The sequence below is a fragment of the Ovis canadensis genome, chromosome 22 (assembly GCF_042477335.2).
Source record: "Ovis canadensis isolate MfBH-ARS-UI-01 breed Bighorn chromosome 22, ARS-UI_OviCan_v2, whole genome shotgun sequence".
In the NCBI taxonomy this organism is placed as follows: Eukaryota; Metazoa; Chordata; class Mammalia; order Artiodactyla; family Bovidae; genus Ovis; species Ovis canadensis.
Window position 1 is genome coordinate 37,838,615 of NC_091266.1, and position 18,570 is coordinate 37,857,184.

Consider the following 18,570-nt stretch of genomic DNA (forward strand, 5'->3'; position numbering starts at 1 on the left):
GTACACAGATGCTTCCTGAGGCACTATTTGTAATAGCAAACCATTGGAAATAACCTAAGCGTTCATCAATAGCAAGATGGCTAAGTAAACAACGGTGCAACCATATTTTTCTGAATTAGAATGCAGCAGTAAAAAGAATGCATTCTGACAGCAAAGGACCTCTGAGCCACATGGGTCCCAGAGGAAGAATTCAAGTTACAGAATACATGCGTATTGTGAGCCTAAAACTAAGCAAAACCATGTATTTGTGTAAAGATCTGGAGTGACATCTACAGACTTCCTACAAAAAGGAGAAGAATGAGGGGAAGGGCCACAGGAAAAGAACCTTTTTAATATTCTCATATATTTTTATATAATTCTATATAATTTATATATTTTAAAACTTTTTACAAGTGGAACATATTTATATATTACTTATCTAAAAAATAACATAGAAAATAAGAGATTAAAAGGAGGATGATAATAAGAATATTCATTTTGAAGTTGCCTGAAAGGACTGCATATTGCTGGTGCCTGAGTTCAATGTGATTCTGAACCCCAGACAAACACAGTCCCATGGCTCCTTCCTAAACCTGGCTGACGCCCTTTGACAGGGACCATTCACCTGGAGGGCTTCTGAGTGATTAAGGCCTGAAACAGTTGCCTATGAGAATTCCACAGTTTCCTCTCTGCTCTCATATAATAGTATATATCCCCTAAACTTCTGTTTTATAAGCACTTTCTCTGTAGAGAGGTTAACAACCAGTTTCTTCAAGCAGGAGAGCTACTGAACTCTGCTGGGAGCCTATCAGGGGTCAAAGCCATGGCTTACTCCACCTCAGTGCCCTGTACTTACTAGGTACTCAAATGACTAACACTGCTAAGGCTAGCTAAGCACAGAATTATTTCCAGCTTCAAAACAAATCCACTCTCTCCTCTTTCCTCTAGGCAGTCCATTTGTCATCATGGTAGTGGTCAGGCCCAAGGACTGGGTCACCAGGCTGCTAACATCTTCTGGGCTTGAGTGGCCCACGTGGTCTGGTGATTCTTGGGGAGACTAAGGCCAAACAAGCTCTGCTGTTTTGTCAGGGTTCCTGATGAGATAATCATGATGGTGTGATCATTCACCTAGAGCCAGACATCCTGGAATGTGAAGTCAAGTGGGCCTTAGAAAGCATCACTACGAACAAAGCTAGTGGCGGTGATGGAATTCCAGTGGAGCTATTTCAAATCCTGAAAGATGATGCTGTGAAAGTGCTGCACTCAATATGCCAGCAAATTTGGAAAACTCAGCAGTGGTCACAGGACTGCAAAAGGTCAGTTTTTATTCCAATCCCAAAGAAAGGCAATGCCAAAGAATGCTCAAACTACCGCACAATTGCACTCATCTCACACACTAGTAAAGTAATGCTCAAAATTCTCCAAGCCAGGCTTCAGCAATATGTGAACCATGAACTTCCAGATGTTCAAGCTGGTTTTAGAAAAGGCAGAGGACCCAGAGATCAAATTGCCAACATCTGCTGGATCATCGAAAAAGCAAGAGAGTTCCAGAAAAACATCTATTTCTGCTTTATTGACTATGCCAAAGCCTTTGACTGTGTGGATCACAATAAACTGTGGAAAATTCTGAAAGAGATGGGAATACCAGACCACCTGACCTGCCTCTTGAGAAACCTTTATGCAGGTCAGGAAGCAACAGTTAGAACTGGACATGGAACAACAGACTGGTTCCCAATAGGAAAAGGTATACGTCAAGGCTGTATATTGTCACCCTGCTTATTTAACTTATGTGCAGAGTACATCATGAGAAACGCTGGACTGGAAGAAGCACAAGCTGGAATCAAGATTGCCGGGAGAAATATCAATAATCTCAGATATGCAGATGACACCACCCTTATGGCAGAAAGTGAAGAGGAACTCAAAAGCCTCTTGATGAAAGTGAAAGAGGAGAGTGAAAAAGTTGGCTTAGAGCTCAACATTCAGAAAACGAAGATCATGGCATCTGGTCCCATCACTTCATGGGAAATAGATGGGGAAACAGTGGAAACAGTGTCAGACTTTATTTCTTTGGGTTCCAAAATCACTGCAGATGGTGACTGCAGCCATGAAATTAAAAGACGCTTACTCCTTGGAAGAAAAGTTATGACCAACCTAGATAGCATATTCAAAAGCAGATATTTCTTTGCCAACAAAGGTCCGTCTAGTCAAGGCTATGGTTTTTCCAGTGGTCATGTATGGATGTGAGAGTTAGACTGTGAAGAAAGCTGAGTGCCAAAGAATTGATTCTTTTGAACTGTGGTGCTGGAGAAGACTCTTGAGAGTCCCTTGGACTGCAAGGAGATCCAACCAGTCCATTCTGAAGGAGATCAGTCCTGGGTGTTCTTTGGAAGGACTGATGCTGAAGCTGAAACTCCAGTACTTTGGCCACCTCATGTGAAGAGTTGACTCATTGGAAAAGATCCTGATGCTGGGAGGGATAGGGGGCAGGAGGAGAAGGGGACGACAGAGGATGAGATGGCTAGATGGCATCACCGACTCAATGCAGATGAGTTTGGGTGAACTCCAGGAGTTGGTGATGGACAGGGAGGCCTGGTGTGCTGCAATTCATGGGGTCGCAAAGAGTCGGTCACAACTGAGCAACTGAACTGAACTAACTGATGAACATAAGTAGCTGGCATTTGAGTAGGGGGATGAAATGGAAGGAAGATAAGAACCCCTAGAACCAGCTGTGACTCACAGAGAGGAAAACAGAGCTCAACTGGAGAGCTGCACAGATAAACCAGATACCAACTCAACAGTTTCATTTAAAAATCTGATTGTTCCTAAACATGCCCACGTTAACAAACCACAGAGGGACTCTGAAACTTAGACTTACTTCAGATGTAGGCAGGAACATTAAATGTTTATAACACGAAGAGGGATGAGGACAGGTCAAAGAGGACTGTATGGTGTGACCTACAATCATGAGGTCCTATGTCCTTGACCCACGGTCATATTTAAGCCCAGTGATGGCATTCCCTAGAGACTAATTGGCCTGGTTCTTATTTTTATTCTCAACATCACATAAGCACCAATGTGGCATATTTTCATGTGGCAAGCATTAAAATATAATCAAGACCTTCTAGAAAGAGGCTCTCTCAGAGGAATCAAAGGGCAAGAGAGCCCACCCACACTACCTATAACCTGACTGCATGGCATTTCTCATCCCCTGGCCTCATAACTCTGATAGAGCTTAAAATGAAAGAGGCCCTAATGACTTTCCAAAGAGAGGCCCACAGTGACATTAAGTAAGCTGAAAAAAAGGGAGGCAGAGTGTGCGAGTGTTGATTTATGGATTCACCACTACCATCTGCATCCTTGGACCACTTCTATTCCATCAAAAACAGAGAGGAGAAGCAGAGATGAAGCTCTATACTCCTCCACCTAGCCTGATTGCTGTGGCATTTTCCACCATTACCCCGAAGGCCACTGGTGATGGAGGAGTGGTCAAGGAGTGGGAAGGGCATTTTACTTCTATCATGGAGGTGGAGAGACCAGTATCATAAACTATACACAACAGCGCTATAGAAACGGGATCCATGAAAAGAAGAAAGGAGAGGACTATGTCTATGTACACAAGAGGAAAAACTGATTCCTCAAGAAAGTCTCTATTGTAGAGGAGGTACACCAGTAAACCCTGGTGTGCAGATTTAAGCAATAATTCTCATGTCAACTCCTTCCCTGTGATGAGAGACACCAAGGGCCCCAGAGTCCTCAGGCTGGCACAGACTGAGGCTTACTGTACAGGGGGAAGTGGAAATATTACACAGCTAGAGATAGGAGACAGAGAAGGCAATGGCACCCCACTCCAGTACTCTTGCCTGGAAAATCCCATGGACGGAGGAGCCTGGTGGGCTGCAGTCCATGGGATCGCTGTGAGTTGGACATGACTGAGCGACTTCACTTTCACTTTTCACTTTCCTGCACTGGAGAAGGAAATGGCAATCCACTCCAGTGTTCTTGCCTGGAGAATCCCAGGGACGGGGGAGCCTGGTGGGCTGCTGTCTACGGGGTCGCACAGAGTCGGACATGACTGAAGCAACTTAGCAGCAGCAGAGATAGGAGAAAAGTAAGAATACTGAGGTCTTTCTCTGCAAGTCTTTCATTACAGGGCTTCTCAGGAAGGTGAAATCCCAAAGGACTTCCTTGTTTCCAGATTAGTGGGCAGCACCAGGAATCTTGACCTTGAACTTTGTTCCTCTCCAAGATTTCCTGCCCTCTAGACAACGGCACTGAGGAGGAGAGAGGCGGGAGTCTGTGTGCTCCATTCTGTTCTGCTGAAGTCCTGGAGTCTATCTGGCCGCCTGCTAGTCGTTCTCTCTCGGAGGCGGCCCAGTCAGGTCTGTGCCATCCCAGGACTTGGCTCCCATCTCTCTCTGCCCCACTGGAAGGGTCCTGGGCCACTGCACATTTGTCCAACCTCATGTGTCTGCAGTCCGGTTTTTTCCCCCACGAATACATGAGAAAAGTGGCAGACTTTTCTAAGGACACCATCAACAGCTTACAGAGGGAGGAACGTCTAATCAGCAGAGCAGTAATGAAGTGAGCAAGAGGAGGTGAAAGCCAATAACGCCACAGTTCCCTCCAGACTGACTGTGAGAGCTGGCGGCCAAGGTGCTGAGCTGCTACCATCCACATACACGCTAGTGCCATCACCTAGACATTTGGGACGGGCAGTCAAGGAGTAGTTTGCCCTTTATGAAAACAGCAGACACTGACTGCTCTGTCTGCCCTGTATGCTCCTTCCACACAGCTGATTCCTAGACTTCCCATATTCTTACATAATCTCCCTCCCTGGCCAGTTAACTGGTCAAAGGGTAGACAGCTGACCCAAGCAGGGCCTGTGAGATTTCTGGATGTCAGTCCCTCTCCATGACTTAATCCATGAGCTGCCAAACTCAGGAGCTCTTGGCAGCCTCTGGAATAAGCTGGTCAACTGGGAAAAGGAAAGGAGCTGCGGTCCAAGCAGAAACAGAGATGAGCACTAGAGGCATAAGTCCTGGCAGACTGTGGGCTCTGGGTCCAGGACTCCCGATGCTGGACTCGTGCTCTTCCTTTACTTGATTGTTCAGCTTTGCCCTTGGATTTATGAGCCAAACATTTCCAGTTTTATTCAAGTTAATGTGAATTTGGTTTCTGTCACTTACAACCAATTTGTCCTGACTGCTGTAGAACTTCAATTCAGTAGCCACTGGGCTTCTCACCCACCTGAATGTCCTCACTGACAAATAAGCAAAGGGCTTTGCCAGGCATCTGCTGGACACCTTGAGGTCTAGCTAAGAAGAGATGCCTCATCCATGAAATCAATAGCTGGCAGGCCTGCTATGAGAGCAGATGACCAGGGCAATATGGTCTGGCCTCGAACTTCACAAAGGGGATGATGTGTTTTCCTACATTTAGGCCCAAAGAGAGTGCCAGGGAAAAAAATTCTACACTCCATGCAGAGGTGGGTGGGGAGACTGTCTGCACGACAGCAGATAACAAGGATACTGCTTGAGGCAGGGGGTTACAGTTTCTAAGGAAGAAAGCCCTATCTTCAGAGACTGGGCCTCTGGGGTTTCTTTTTACAAACTGATGAGAGTAAAAATTCTGTTGGAAACCACAAGGCTCACTTTGCCAGGACAGAGTCTAGGCCACTCTCAGACCCTTCCATTTTCAACAACTATGGGGCCAGGAGTCTGAGAAATAAGCAATCTAACAATACTTTCCCGGCACTTATCTGACTATAAAGACACACAAAATGACTGAAATAGTGATGAAAATATAGGAGTCAATTTTACTATTTTCTTTGTGTATGTTTGAAATTTTGAAAGTTAAAAAATATACACACCCTTAATTAAAACTTTGAAACCACCAGCAATTCCTTTGTTACAACTTTTTAAAATCCCTTTCCCATCTTGACCCAGGACCAGTAGTCCTAAAACTAAGGGGAAAATAAATCTGACCCTAAGAGCAATCTCATATATTCCACTGTTAAATCCCTCTGAGTAACAAATTCCAAAAAATGAAGAAGGAACCAAGCAGAAAACTCACACATGTAAAATTAAACCCACATATACCTAAAGTAGTCCTCCTAAAACTCTTTTTTTCTTCTGTCCATGCCACACAGCATGTGGGATCTTAGTTCCTTAACCAAGAACTGAACCCATGACCCCTGCAGTGGAAGCTCAGAGTCCTAACCACAGGGGCCACCAGGGAATTCCCCCTCTCACTCTTTTTAATGAAGCTAGCCCTAGGTTTAGAAAGACATTTGAAGTCATTAGTCAGAAATTACATATCAGGAAACCAAAGCCCATTCATGGTCAACCACATTCTGGAGCATGAAATAATAAATGATATCATATGTTGTATAAAAATGTTATAAACATCACTAAATATTGCATGAACAGACACATATGTGCACGTTTATGTGTATCTGTATCTATCTATTTAACTCTCTATATATAGTAATATTAGTCATTCAGTCATTGCCCACTTTTTGCAACCCTATGGACTATAGCCCACTAGGCTCCTCTGTCCATGGGATATCTCCAAGCAGACATACTGGAGTGGGTTGCCATTTCCTTCTCCACTCTCTATATATACCTATAAGAAATTTGAAGCAAAACATGACAAGCATTTGAGCTTTGGGTTCCTCTAAAGACCTATCTCCTTACAGATAGTTACTGGGTGGAGCCAGACACAGTGAGCAGCCCCTCATTCCTGCTCCTCTCCCAGCTACTTCACACCTACCCAAGACCCCTAAATTCCACCCAGCCCTGGCTCTCCATAAACCTCACCTTCATGCTCCTGCTCAGGACTTTGTCAACAGCCACACCTCCCCACTGCCAGCCTCTAGGCACCAAATTCTACTTCCTAAGGCCCCATGCTAGGGAAATAACTTGGCATATTTGTTTTCTGGGAAAAGTCAACCCTTCAATGTTTCATTTCACCTCTTTGGAACACTGGAATAAAGGCCAAACACATCATGAGCCACAGGGAACCACTGGGGCCAGGGCAGTACCTGACTCAATGCCATGCCCACCATCAGCGCCACCAGAACCTCCCTTGAAGTACCAAGATGTGGGGTATGGTACCTACCCACTTAAGCCACATGTAATACACATGTGCATACATACCTGTAAATTACCAAATTACACACTTTTGATGTATAAGTCTGCTGCCCCCACCAAGATCAGATCAGATCACCTTATCTTTCCAACTTGGGCTTCTCCCTTTGGAAGAAGAAATTTGACGGGAGCGGTTTTCCCACCTGGAGACTCCACTATAAGCCATATCATCCAAGCCAGATACCCAGAAAGCACGTGCCAGCCCAGGTCACTGATTCCTTTCCTGCCGAGTCACCACACCTCACCCCAACCCAAGCAACATGAGGAAGAACACTGAGGAGATTAGCGGGTCTTATCCTTCACCCCCTGCTCCGACCATTCCTAGCCCAGGGCCAGTGGGTGGCTGCTGGCCATTCAGCCCTCAGTTGCCGACTATCCGAGGCGGAAAGCTATTCTGTGGCTCGACTCCCAGGTGCTGGTATTTGGCTCCTGGGAGGAAAGAGAACATGGGCCCAGTCACAGCCTTGGGAAGGGGTGCCTGCCCAGCTGGGTTGCCTTGGCCTTGCCAACAAAGGTAGACACACACGTAGTCAGACAGACAGACACACAGCCTGTGTTTGCTCCTTTTGGTAAGGAGGCACCCAAGATGCTGCACACATACTCACACAGCTGCACCCACTGTTTGGTGTTTCTACTGACGAGAATGGTCCACAGGCACAGGCACACCCCATACATACAAATACCCCCGTGTGCCCACTGCACCCCACAGGAGCCTCTCTCCTCAGTCTTCCTAGGTACTTGTGATTTTCAGCCGGCCCAGGTGTTAAGCCCCTTCCATTCTCTTCCCCTTTGGGCCTGTCCCTCCCTCTGCCCTCCCACGGTAAGTGCTTTCAGGCCACACAATGAGTGGGAGGAGGAGAAACACTTCTATTGAGGAAGGCGTTTTGTTGTTTCATCCCTAAGGGGGGCTGGGGTAGAAGAGGAGGGGGACCCACAAAATTTCTAATAAGCAGTTTCTCTCCTCAAAGCTAAAATGATTTTCTTTAATTGCTTGGTGGGAACAGTTTATTGTGGGGGTCTCTGCCCTCCTCCCCCCCAGCCTAATTGACTTACTGAAGTTTAACAGGGGCTTTCACCTGGAGAGACTGCAATTACTCCCCCCACCCCACATTCGTACCTGGGCTCTCCCCACAGGGGGCCTTTGTTCCCCCTAAATACTGCAGTGACACAAATGTCCTCAGCAGCAGGGGAACACAGGGAAGTGGTAATTTTCAGCCCAACGCAATTAGCTGAGGGCTTTTCAGCCTTCCCCTTGAATGGTGGGGAAACTTTCGGCATGTGGGAACGGTGAGCTGGGGCTGCTCTGTGCAAGTTAAACAAAAGAGGCCTCTGAATTGAGCCCCGCAGTGAGCCAGACCAGGGCTGTGGGGGCAGCTGGGACTGGGGCCTGGACAAGGGACCCACATCATCAACCACCCTATCTGTGTCTTCCAGTCAGGGCCAGTGGCCCCAAATAGCTTTCTGGGAGGCAGAGGTATGCAAGACTGGCACCACAGCTCTGCATTTACGAAGCAAAGAAGAAGGAAACAACGTGGTGGATTGAGCTGGGGCAGGACAAGAGGGGCCAGAGGGCTGCAGTGCTGTGTCTCTCCGGCTTTCTCAGAGGGCCCGGGGCTGGAGCTCACATTAGATTTTGGGTCTTCACAGACACCTCAGCTTTAGGGAGAGACTCTGCCAGGAGATAGGAGACTAGGACTCCTCTAACACTCTGGTCCACTACTGCCGCCACAGCAGCCCTTACCTAAGCCCAGCTAAGCAGAGGAAAGCGAGTCCTCTGCTTGCGGGTAGCTCTGAGGCTAGGGAGGCACAGCATGAAAGCAGAAGCTCAGTGCCAAGGCACCCCCAGGCCAGAGAGTGGGCTCTAGCAGTGGAAGTAACGACGCAGGCCTGCCAGCCTCTCACAACCTGCCCTAAAACAGCCCTGACCCCAGACCTAGGAGAGAGAGCAGCAGTCCTCCTTGAAACAGCAAAAACATGAAAACTAGAAACAGAAGGTCTGGGTGACAGATGAGCTGCGATCCACGCAGGAAAGAGCACACAGGCCAGGGCAGGCAGCGCTGTGGGACCAGGGAAAGGCCAGAGCCGGGCCGAGCAGGCCCGCATTCAGGGCCAGATCAGCTGCTCACAAGCTGTTTGACCTGGCAAGCCTGTACCTTCTGGAGGCCTCACATTTCTTGTCTGTAAAATGGGTAACAGTTATACTACAGTGTTGTGTTTCACTTTTCACAAAAGCAACACAAAATGTTTGTGAGTTAGCATCTCTAATAAATGTATCAAACAGGAACCAGAGAAGCTGTTCTGGTTGAACAGAGGTGAGGGGTAGGGGCTGAGCCTCACCCAGGTGGCCTCCAACCTTCCTGCCTTTGACGCAGACCTCAGAGCCTTGCCTGGAAATCCCAGAACCAGATACCCTGCAGGCCCGCTGCACTAGGACCCCTCCACTAGTAACAAACACTGCGACCCAGCAGAGCTTGGACTGACGAGCTCCCCATAGCGTAGGCTGCTACTCTCTGTGGCCCTGCCTCCCAGCTCCCTCCAGTCACACCCATAGAAGTAGGATCATGGCCCATGGGGATTTGCCATCAAAGACCTCACTTCATAGTCTGTCACAACCCAGACAAACTACATTCAGCGGCTATCAAGTCTGGGGCACTTGGAGCAGTTCAGTGTGTGGCTTCTAGGCAGCAGTCAGGTCAAACTTTTTACCTATTTATCCAACGTTGAGACCTAGCCACAAAAACTGCTACCATGAAATGCCACCCCCACCCTGCTCCCTCACTGGCCTGGACTGGCTCTTAGGGACTAGAGCTAGCTCCTGCCTCACTCCCGCCTCCAGCCCCACGAAAGAAGCTCCAAGTGATTCTCTACAGGAGTCTCCAAAGCAAAGTGAGGCTAGTCCAAACACCTGCGGTTCAGAGGCATGAAAGCAGAGCCTCTCCTCATACCCTAGCACCCCTGGAACAGTCTCCTCCTTCTGGGAGCAGCCCATCTCGATGACCTGCAGGGTACAGGCAGGCCTCTTCTGCAACACAACTGGCTCAGCTCCAGTCTCATCAAGCCTAGACTCTGTATCTTCCTCTCCTCGGCATCAGTCTGGTGTCCCACCTGCACAGCCACCAACCCCACTTTGGATGGATGCTCCTGCCTTGAGACTAACCAGTACTCTCATGCAACAAGGCCTTGCATGGGCAATTCCTAAGCTGGACGCAGGAGTAGATAGGGGCCTCATTCTTTCAACAATTACCCGAAGGCTATCCAAGCCAGCCCTGTGCTAGGAATTAGGATGTTCAAGAAAACCAAAAAGCTAAAACTTAAGGTCCAGTCAGAGAGTTAAGTCTTCAATTCGCTTTTCTATTTAAATTTGAAACAATTCAAGACAATCAACAAATTCTAATCCCAAATGACAGCAAGATCCTTATGGGCCAAGAAGCAGACAGGGTAGCAGAGTAGTTAAAGGCCATGAGCTCCAGAGTCAGAAGCTGGGACTCAAACCCAGGTATGAGTTAATCACCGGATGTGACTCTGAGCCTGTTAATAACCTCTCTTAGGCCTCAGTTTCCTTGCCTGATGATGGTGACAGTACCTATCTGGAAGGATTAAGTGAGATATAAAGTGTTTGGCATAGTGCTTGGCATTTCAGCTTGCAGGCATGTCAGTCATTCTTGTCCTCATCATTATCGCCATCTTGGGCTAGGCATTAGAGAGGCACTGGGGACTCCTGATCCAGAAATGGCCTAATGAAAGGAACCTGTATCGTTTCCATCCAGAAGCACCAGAGGCTAGGTAAGAAGAGAGACTTCCGGTTCCCTGTCCCTGTCCTGCAGACTACCCCGGAAAGCTACTGTCATGCTGATGACAGACAGGACAAATTTAACCTGGCTAGGGCAGCAGGAGACCTTGAGCCAACCAGGGGCCTTAAAGGGAAGGATTGGAATTTGCACCCTCAAACTGACCACAGACCCCTTAGCCTCTCCCTCGCTCCCCCTCACTCCCTACCACCAGCCTCCTGGCTGGAACGCAGGGGCCCCTGTGCCAGAAGGCCCAGGCTGGCAGGAGGCCGGGAGGCACAGGTGGTTCTCAGAGGAGATCCCTGAGCTCCAGAAAGCATTTTCCCCACAGGCCCAACAAAGCTGGGGCTTGTTGTTGGTCAAGGCGCCTTTGCTTGTCTGGGCTACAGCCCAGACGGTGAGGCGGCTGGGGCAGGCCAGGGGACTCAGGGCTGCAGGGTGTGTATGTGGCAGTGGTTGTTGGGGGGGAGCAGGTCAGCCAGCCGTTTTGGCACCAGCTGCCTCCTTCCCTGGGTTTCTCACTTTGTTCAGCATGGCAACCCAAAGGAGGCTGGGGAAAGCACTTTTCACTACCCAACAAATAAAGACACAGGGAGACGGAGAAGGATGAAAGGTTTGGGGGTTAATTTGGTTTGGGGGTATTTACATGGTTTTAAAAAATAATACAAGTTTTTTCTGCGATCCAATTAATTTCAAACCCAGGATTCAGATGATGATAGCCAACAGTGATCCCACAGCACCTAATTCATATTATCCCTCTTCTGAGACTTGAAGTCCCAGTGGAGTGAGAGGTGGTCCCAAGAGGCTAGGATGGATGTTTTCTACCTCCTGGTTGGGCACGGTTAGGGCTGGGGCACAAGCATGGCTTCAGTCAACCCCATTACAAAACTCAGGGACTTTCAGCTCCCCAGGTCCACAAACACCCATGCAGTCCTGCTAATCAAGGGTATACGTGGCTTTCCAGGTGGAGGTATGACACCAGCGACTGCAGAGCCCACTTATTCCTAAGAATGGTCCTCCTGGCCCCATGCCTGGGCAATGGACACAGGAGATTTCAAGATTCCAATAGGGACCTGAACTTACCTGCTTCCTTCATTATTTCCAAGAAAGGAGCCCTCACTCACAGGTCATTCTGCCTCAGCTGGCTCCCTTCCACCTGCCCCAGAGCCCTGACTCCAAGCCTTCCTTAGTCCTACAGCCTAGAAGGGAGAGACTGTTCTCACTGGGTCTTTGACAAAGGAGAGTTTTTCACACAGGAGTTTGAGGAGACACTGGGCCTGGGAATCCCCTCCCCAAGCCGCTGCCTGCTATCCCGTCCAATTGCTGAAGTTTAGCTCAACCCACTCACACCACATGCCCAACTCTTGCTTTGGAACAGATTTCTTTCTGGTGGCATATTTTTTTCATGTATTTTTGAAATAACAAACTATAAAAACTATGGGTTCTTCTCTTTGGAAAAACATTAGGATTCTAAAAAGCTCATTTGATTTGAAGTTTCCTCTTTCCCACTAGGCTACTTGGGATGAGACAAAAACCTTTCAGACGAATGCAAAGACATGACACAGATTTGCAAACACACTTGACAGAGGTATGGGTTCCGGATTTACTGGCTGGATGACCCATCTCACTTCAGATTTTCATTGCTACATGGAACCTGTGCCACGGATGGGGTACTACTGGCTGCTGCTGACTTGAGGTATTCTCAAGTCAAAGGTTTCGAGAGAATCCCTTTCCCCTCCCCTTCCTTGCTCCTTCTGTGGAACAGCCAAGGAGTCTAGACCCTTTTGATGAGGCTGCTTGGAACCCTCAGATCAGCTGCTACCAGTCCAGTCCTGGGCCTCTGCTACCTCAACAGCTCCTGCCTCTTCTGTGTTCAAGCCGTGTTCTCCCACACGACCACAAGCATCCACTGTGACTTGCTTGAGAAGCACACATCTTCTTCCAGAAAACAGCATTTCCTTGCACTCCACTCCGCCATCAACAGAAGGAAAATTCACAGAGAAGGAGAGTCACAAAAAGAAGACTGGGCAAAAGATAACCTGAACAAAAAAATAAAAACTTCAGGAAACACAGTGATTGCCAGAAACTCAATAACTAGGTCCAGAGCTTCTCCTCGATGCTCTAGGGAGGAGAAAATGATGAAACCCAATGGCTTGAAGAATTCATATAGGATTTCCCTGGTGGTACAGTGGATAAGAATCCACCTGCCAATCCAGGGGACACAGGTTCGATCCCTGGTCCGAGAAGATCCCACATGCTGTGTAGTGACTAAGCCTACGTGCCTCTAACTACTGAGTGCATGCTCCGCAACAAGAGAAGCCACCACACTGCACACTCATTGCAACAAGAGGAAGCCTATGAGTAGCAACGAAGACCCAGGGCAGACAAAAATAAAGTTTTAAAACCAGAATCCACATAAATATACACTCGCTTATGTTGAGCTGTCTTCTTGAGGTGACTCTGGCCCAGGAGAAGCAGTGACATCAACACAAAGTAATGAAGGTTAGGGCAGACGGTTCCCCGTGGATCATCTCAGGTGGTTTGTGCTTGCGGGTGGGGGCACCCAGAGACCAGGGAACCTGCCTGACACCCTGACATACACTTTACAGATGCACAGGTTCAGAGACAGGTGGCAGAAGTATACACACAGCGCCACAGAGAGAAGGGCACCGGACCTGTGTCCCAAAATTAAAAACCTAGCACTGGCTATCTACTATTCAGTTCATTTTCATTAAGGGCTAATTGATTTCTCTGATCATCTCCTCTCCTTTTCTTTGGAAAAGTGGAAAGTACACAGAGGGAAACTTTTCCCTTTTTGTGGGGAGGAATGGGGAAAAAGGGAGGGGAGAGAAGATAGAAATAAGCTGCCTCCTACAGGTGCTCAATGAGCTCATAAATTATCCAGTCACCTGGAGAAAGAGATCAGGCCTACCCACCACAGAAAGACATCCTGTGTATTTAAAGTCCCAGGAACCTCAGGGAGGTTGGACTTAGGCAGAAACCTGTGGATTAAAAGCAAAAGATGGTTTGAGTGGAAAAAAGCAAAAACTCCAGTCCTTTGATGAAGTCACAAGCAGCATTGATTCTAAATGAGATTTTTGTACTCCTGCTCTTAGGACCCCAGCCATTGCAAAAAACTCTCCCATGACCAAAAACACCTTTTCTCAGCTTCCCTAAGAACACTGAACACCAGATAATCTGATTGACTACCCAGAACCTAGACAAGGTGTGTCTTTAATAAGCACCCTAGACCAGAGTTTTCTTGGGGACTGATCATACTTAAGACATGAGCCCTGGGGAAGCAGCAGTAGGAAAAGGAGTTTTAAGGCCAGGCTGACTGACTTAGATAATCCTCTATGGACAAGGAAGGACCTGCCTAGACAGAAGTTACTGTGCATCGAACCAGGTCCAGTTAAAGGCCAGCGTAGCCCAACCCGCTCCTTCCCTGGCCCCAGAGAGGAAGCGTCTATGCTTTCTAGGGAACAGCAATTATGGTGAACCATTGCACTGCATCTGCATTCGGCCACTCTGTAATTTCAGTACAGAAGTTAAGATGATCAAATATCAGGTCTCCCAGGACAGCAGGGTTTCTGATCAACATTTTTCTTGTCATTCCAAATTCTTCAGTCTCAGTTCCAGAACTGAGGTCCCCACCCCGACCAGGGCTTTTTCGCCTTATATTGTCAAGGAATGAGGGAGGACTCTGAGCAACCTCCACTGGTCCATCTCTCCCTCCACCTTGCTCCAAAGCCTGCTTGAAATTCCAGGCACTCTACAAAGTTCTTAAGAGCAATTCTTGCCTATGCCTCCAACCTAAATACAATTACACTTTTTAAAGGGGAAAAAACAGTCCAGGGAATCCCCAAAGAGGCCTGCTGCAACTCTTCCCTTTATAGTGAAACTTAATAATGAAATGCTCTGTGCTCCAATTAGTAAGAAATGCTCGTTTTCTCCAACTGAACACCCTCTATAGATATATCTAATTTGTTTCCATGCTTCCCTCTCTCTCCTCCATCGAGTTTGCATTTAAAGGTTATGATCTGTTGGTGCCTCCCAGCCAGGCCCTGGCAGGACAACCTGGGGGAAGTGACTGTGTTTCCTGTAACTGTGGAGCCCCTAACACCCGACCATCCCTAACACCCCTTCCCTTCATCATCACATCCATACACACAATCTGTCTCCTTCAGGCTCTTTATGAGCTGTCCTCAAAGGAGAAGAGAAGGGAAGGGAGGAACAGCATTTGGGTAAGTTAAGAGAAAAGAGTTAAAGGAAAAGAGAGGGGGTGGGTATTGCTGTGTGTCTGTTTCTCAATGAAAGAAATGTTTTGCCATGGGGTAACCAAAAGCTCCTTAGTGATGGGCCCCATTGGGACTCAGGCCCCTCAAAGGCCTTGGAGCTCCAGCTTCTTTCCCCTCATCAGGCCTGGCGTGTGACTGGCACCAATCCCCGAGACAGTTCAATGGGTTGCCAACAGTAGCACAGAGGAGTCCCTGTACTCGGGAACCTTGGCAGGATGCCTCTCCAGGGCCACCTCATCTCAGTGGCCAGCCCACATCTCTGCCTTCTGATCATATGGAAAGTGAGGACACTGTCCCTTTCTAAAACCTGATTCCTAAGATGAAGGCCACACCCTCAGGGCCATACCAGATGCCAGGACCATGGCCTGGCCGTGGGTATGGGGTGAACAGGTCCTCCCCCACCAGCTCCCTGACTCAAAGGTACCCCAAAGTTTCCCTCTCCCCAGAAGTACAACACACCACAACCAGGCTGAGCTCCCAGAGTCTCCTCTCTTCAAATTATGCATAGGCATCCAGCCAAGTGAGGAGCCCAGAATGGGTAAAGACCCTCTCCCCCAGCTCCCAGCACTTGGCTATACTCAGCAAGGCAAATGGTAAAGACCAAAGACATCCTGGTGGACCATCCCTAGGGGGTCTACCTGTGATGGGGCCCCAGGCCCTCTCACCAGAGAAAATGCCTCCATTCTGTCCTTGCTTTCTAGGGATTCTCCCCTTAACTGCTGAAGATGAGCATTTGAGATCTGTCGATGCTCCCCCAGACACTTTTGCGTCTTTTCTGCCCAGTCCTCTTCACCCCTGACCCTTCCCAATTGGTGGGTCATCATCTGCAGCAGCCTGGTGCTCTCTGAGCACCCCTCTGCTTGCCTCCACCTCCTCTGACCCTGACATGGCCCTGCCCTGGCTCCCTGAGACTCACAATCTGTGCTTCTGCCAGGCTGTCACAAGGCGGGTATAACTCACTTCAAGCTGGCAGCCTTACGTGGTAGAACTAACCACCCCCCTCGGGGGTGGGGGGGAGGGCAAGCAAGCAAGCGTGTGCCTGAGCATCCCGTGGTACTCTTGTTTTCCAGGCACCCCACGGTGGTCTGTGACAGACGCATGGATGGGGGAATCCTCTGCCAGCCAGAGCTGGCATCTCACCCTACCTCCCAAATCTGCCACTAGCCTCCGGGGCCCAAGACCCTCCAAGAAGAGGAGGCCTTGCAAGACAAAGACCCGAGCCCCCCCAGCCTGGCCTCCCAGCCCAACACAGGCCCGCATTAAAATCAACACTCCGTGAACACACAAAACTGACAGGGCAAAGGGGGAGCACACATCGGATACAAAGATCGGGCTCTCAGGAGACGCGGCCTGTTGGTCTCCCATGTTAGCTCCAAGTGACTAAGCGCAGGGTGGGAAAGAACGCATTGCCGCAGCCTGAGCGCCCGCCTGGGCTCCAGATTCGGTGGCCTTTTCACGGGGAAGATGCCTCTGCCTGGAAAAAAAAATGCAAGCATTGTGTGGGGACCATTAATGCATGCGCCTCTGCACATTCCTTCGAGAAGCAGGAGCACACTAGTCCCTGAGCCCCCAGCCCTGTGCCCCCACAATTGTACAGGCTTGGAATACACTGCACATGCCACCTGGTTCTTCCCCCTAGGCCCCCGGCCCTGCGAGCGGTGGGAAGGGGCCCACCAAACACCCTGGCTTCATTGTGCCCCAGAAAGAGGGGACTAATTACTCGCCTACACTCCGGAGTACCCAGGGAGAAAACAGAGGCCAGTGGGGTGGAGACGGTGGGAAATGGGGGTGGGGGGCGCTTGAAGAAGGGAGAGAGAAAGCCACAGGATACATTTCAAAGTTTCTCTAGCAATTTGGGGGTGGGGGAAAGAAAGCCTGGTCCTGATGTGAAATCATACAGAGGTCAGGGCTGGGTCTCCCACCCTTGTGAGAAAGTGGTGAATCGGAGACGGTTTATCAAACGATCATTTTTTTCTTTTGAAACTGGGAGGCAGCAGCTTGGACAATTCTGCAGATGTGCTTGATGAGTTAGGGACAAAAATGGCCCTTCTCTGCCCCCTCCTCCCCTCCTTCCATAAGGGCTCCCCTCGGGGCTGGCTTCTCCCTCCACTGACTCCCGGGCCCTCCCCTCCCTTCCTCAGTGGTCAGCTGAGACCCCCACCCACTGCTTGCTTTTGTATTCTTGGCCTTTGGACACACTGACAGGGGCCTTTATGAGACCCCAATCAAGACCCCCATGTCACAGGTACCTAGTAGAGACACCAGACCTTTTCAAACAAGGGACAACAAGGAAAATCGGCTGGCCCATTGTTTCTCCTCTGTGCTAAGTGAGATGAAAGGGGCCCGCAGCCCCCTCCCCACAGCCCGCCTGCCAATCACCTCTAGTTATTAAGGTCACAATGTGTAAATTCTTTTGACCCGCACCTAATCAAAGATTCACCGGCCCTTTCAAACCCGACTGGGGAGGAGGGGAGAGATTCCCTCCCATAAACCCAGCAAACGCTCCCTCAATAAAATTTCTCTGATTCTTACTTTGCTTCCCATCTCCACCCCCTCGCTTCTCCTCACTCCGCCCTTTTCACCACTAGCTTCAAACACAACTGACAAGCCCCTGGAATTACTACCTTCAAAAACCCAAGGAGGATTTGAAAGTTTCTATTTAAAAAGAAATAGAAAAGAAAAAGAGAAAGTTTTTGGACAGGCGTAGCTGCCCAAGCAAGACCAGAGCCTGGGCAGTCCCATGGCTCTAATGCCAAATCTCTCCAAATGGCCAAGTGGTCGATTGGCTTTCTTCTTTCTCCAAATTAGCCTCTCTTGCTTTGCCCAGAATACTACTACACATGGAGAAAAAAACTGGGATGAAGGATACTCTCTCACAATGTCACTCAGCATCACCAGCTCAGTTGTTGACCCTCCCAAAACTCAGTTTACACTGAGTGGTTTTGTGAAATGAGGTAAAAAATATTACCATGCCCAAAGTAGGCAACCCTTGAGGAAAAAACATAACCACAGGGTAGAACAATAGAGAACAGAACAGGAACCAGAGGAAAGAACTTGAGAGAAAGCAAAACTTAGGACTTTTTGTGGGATGAAAACTACAAAAGGCTTAAATTAAGCAAGGAGAATAAACTGCTTGCAAATCTCCATCAATCAGTATCAAGTTATGCCTTTTCCTCTTCTCTCTCTCCTCTGTCACTTAGAACAGGGAGGCAGCACCACAAGCGAGTATGGCGCATTCACGGAAGTTGCCCCCAAACCTTCTGGTGCCTACCGTCTACTCTTGGGGATGCCTTGTCCCTCTCCTTCTCCCTCTGCTTGTACTTGTCCACCTGCCTCTGGGAGCAGACGTTTTGCTTC

The 18,570-nt window shown here is 48.8% G+C and overlaps 1 protein-coding gene across 5 annotated transcripts in view; it reads right to left on the bottom strand.

The window, feature by feature from the left end:
- Nucleotides 1-18,570, bottom strand: part of FBXW4 (F-box and WD repeat domain containing 4) — an 88,376-nt gene that overhangs the window by 23,592 nt on the left and 46,214 nt on the right. Inside the window, exon 6 of one of the 5 annotated variants that reach the window (XR_011252037.1) lies at nt 16,528-16,687. The exons of the other annotated variants lie outside the window; for them this stretch is intronic. The gene's annotated coding sequence lies outside the window, so the exon portion shown is untranslated. The remainder of the gene's footprint in view (nt 1-16,527; nt 16,688-18,570) is intronic. 5 annotated transcript variants of the gene reach the window in all.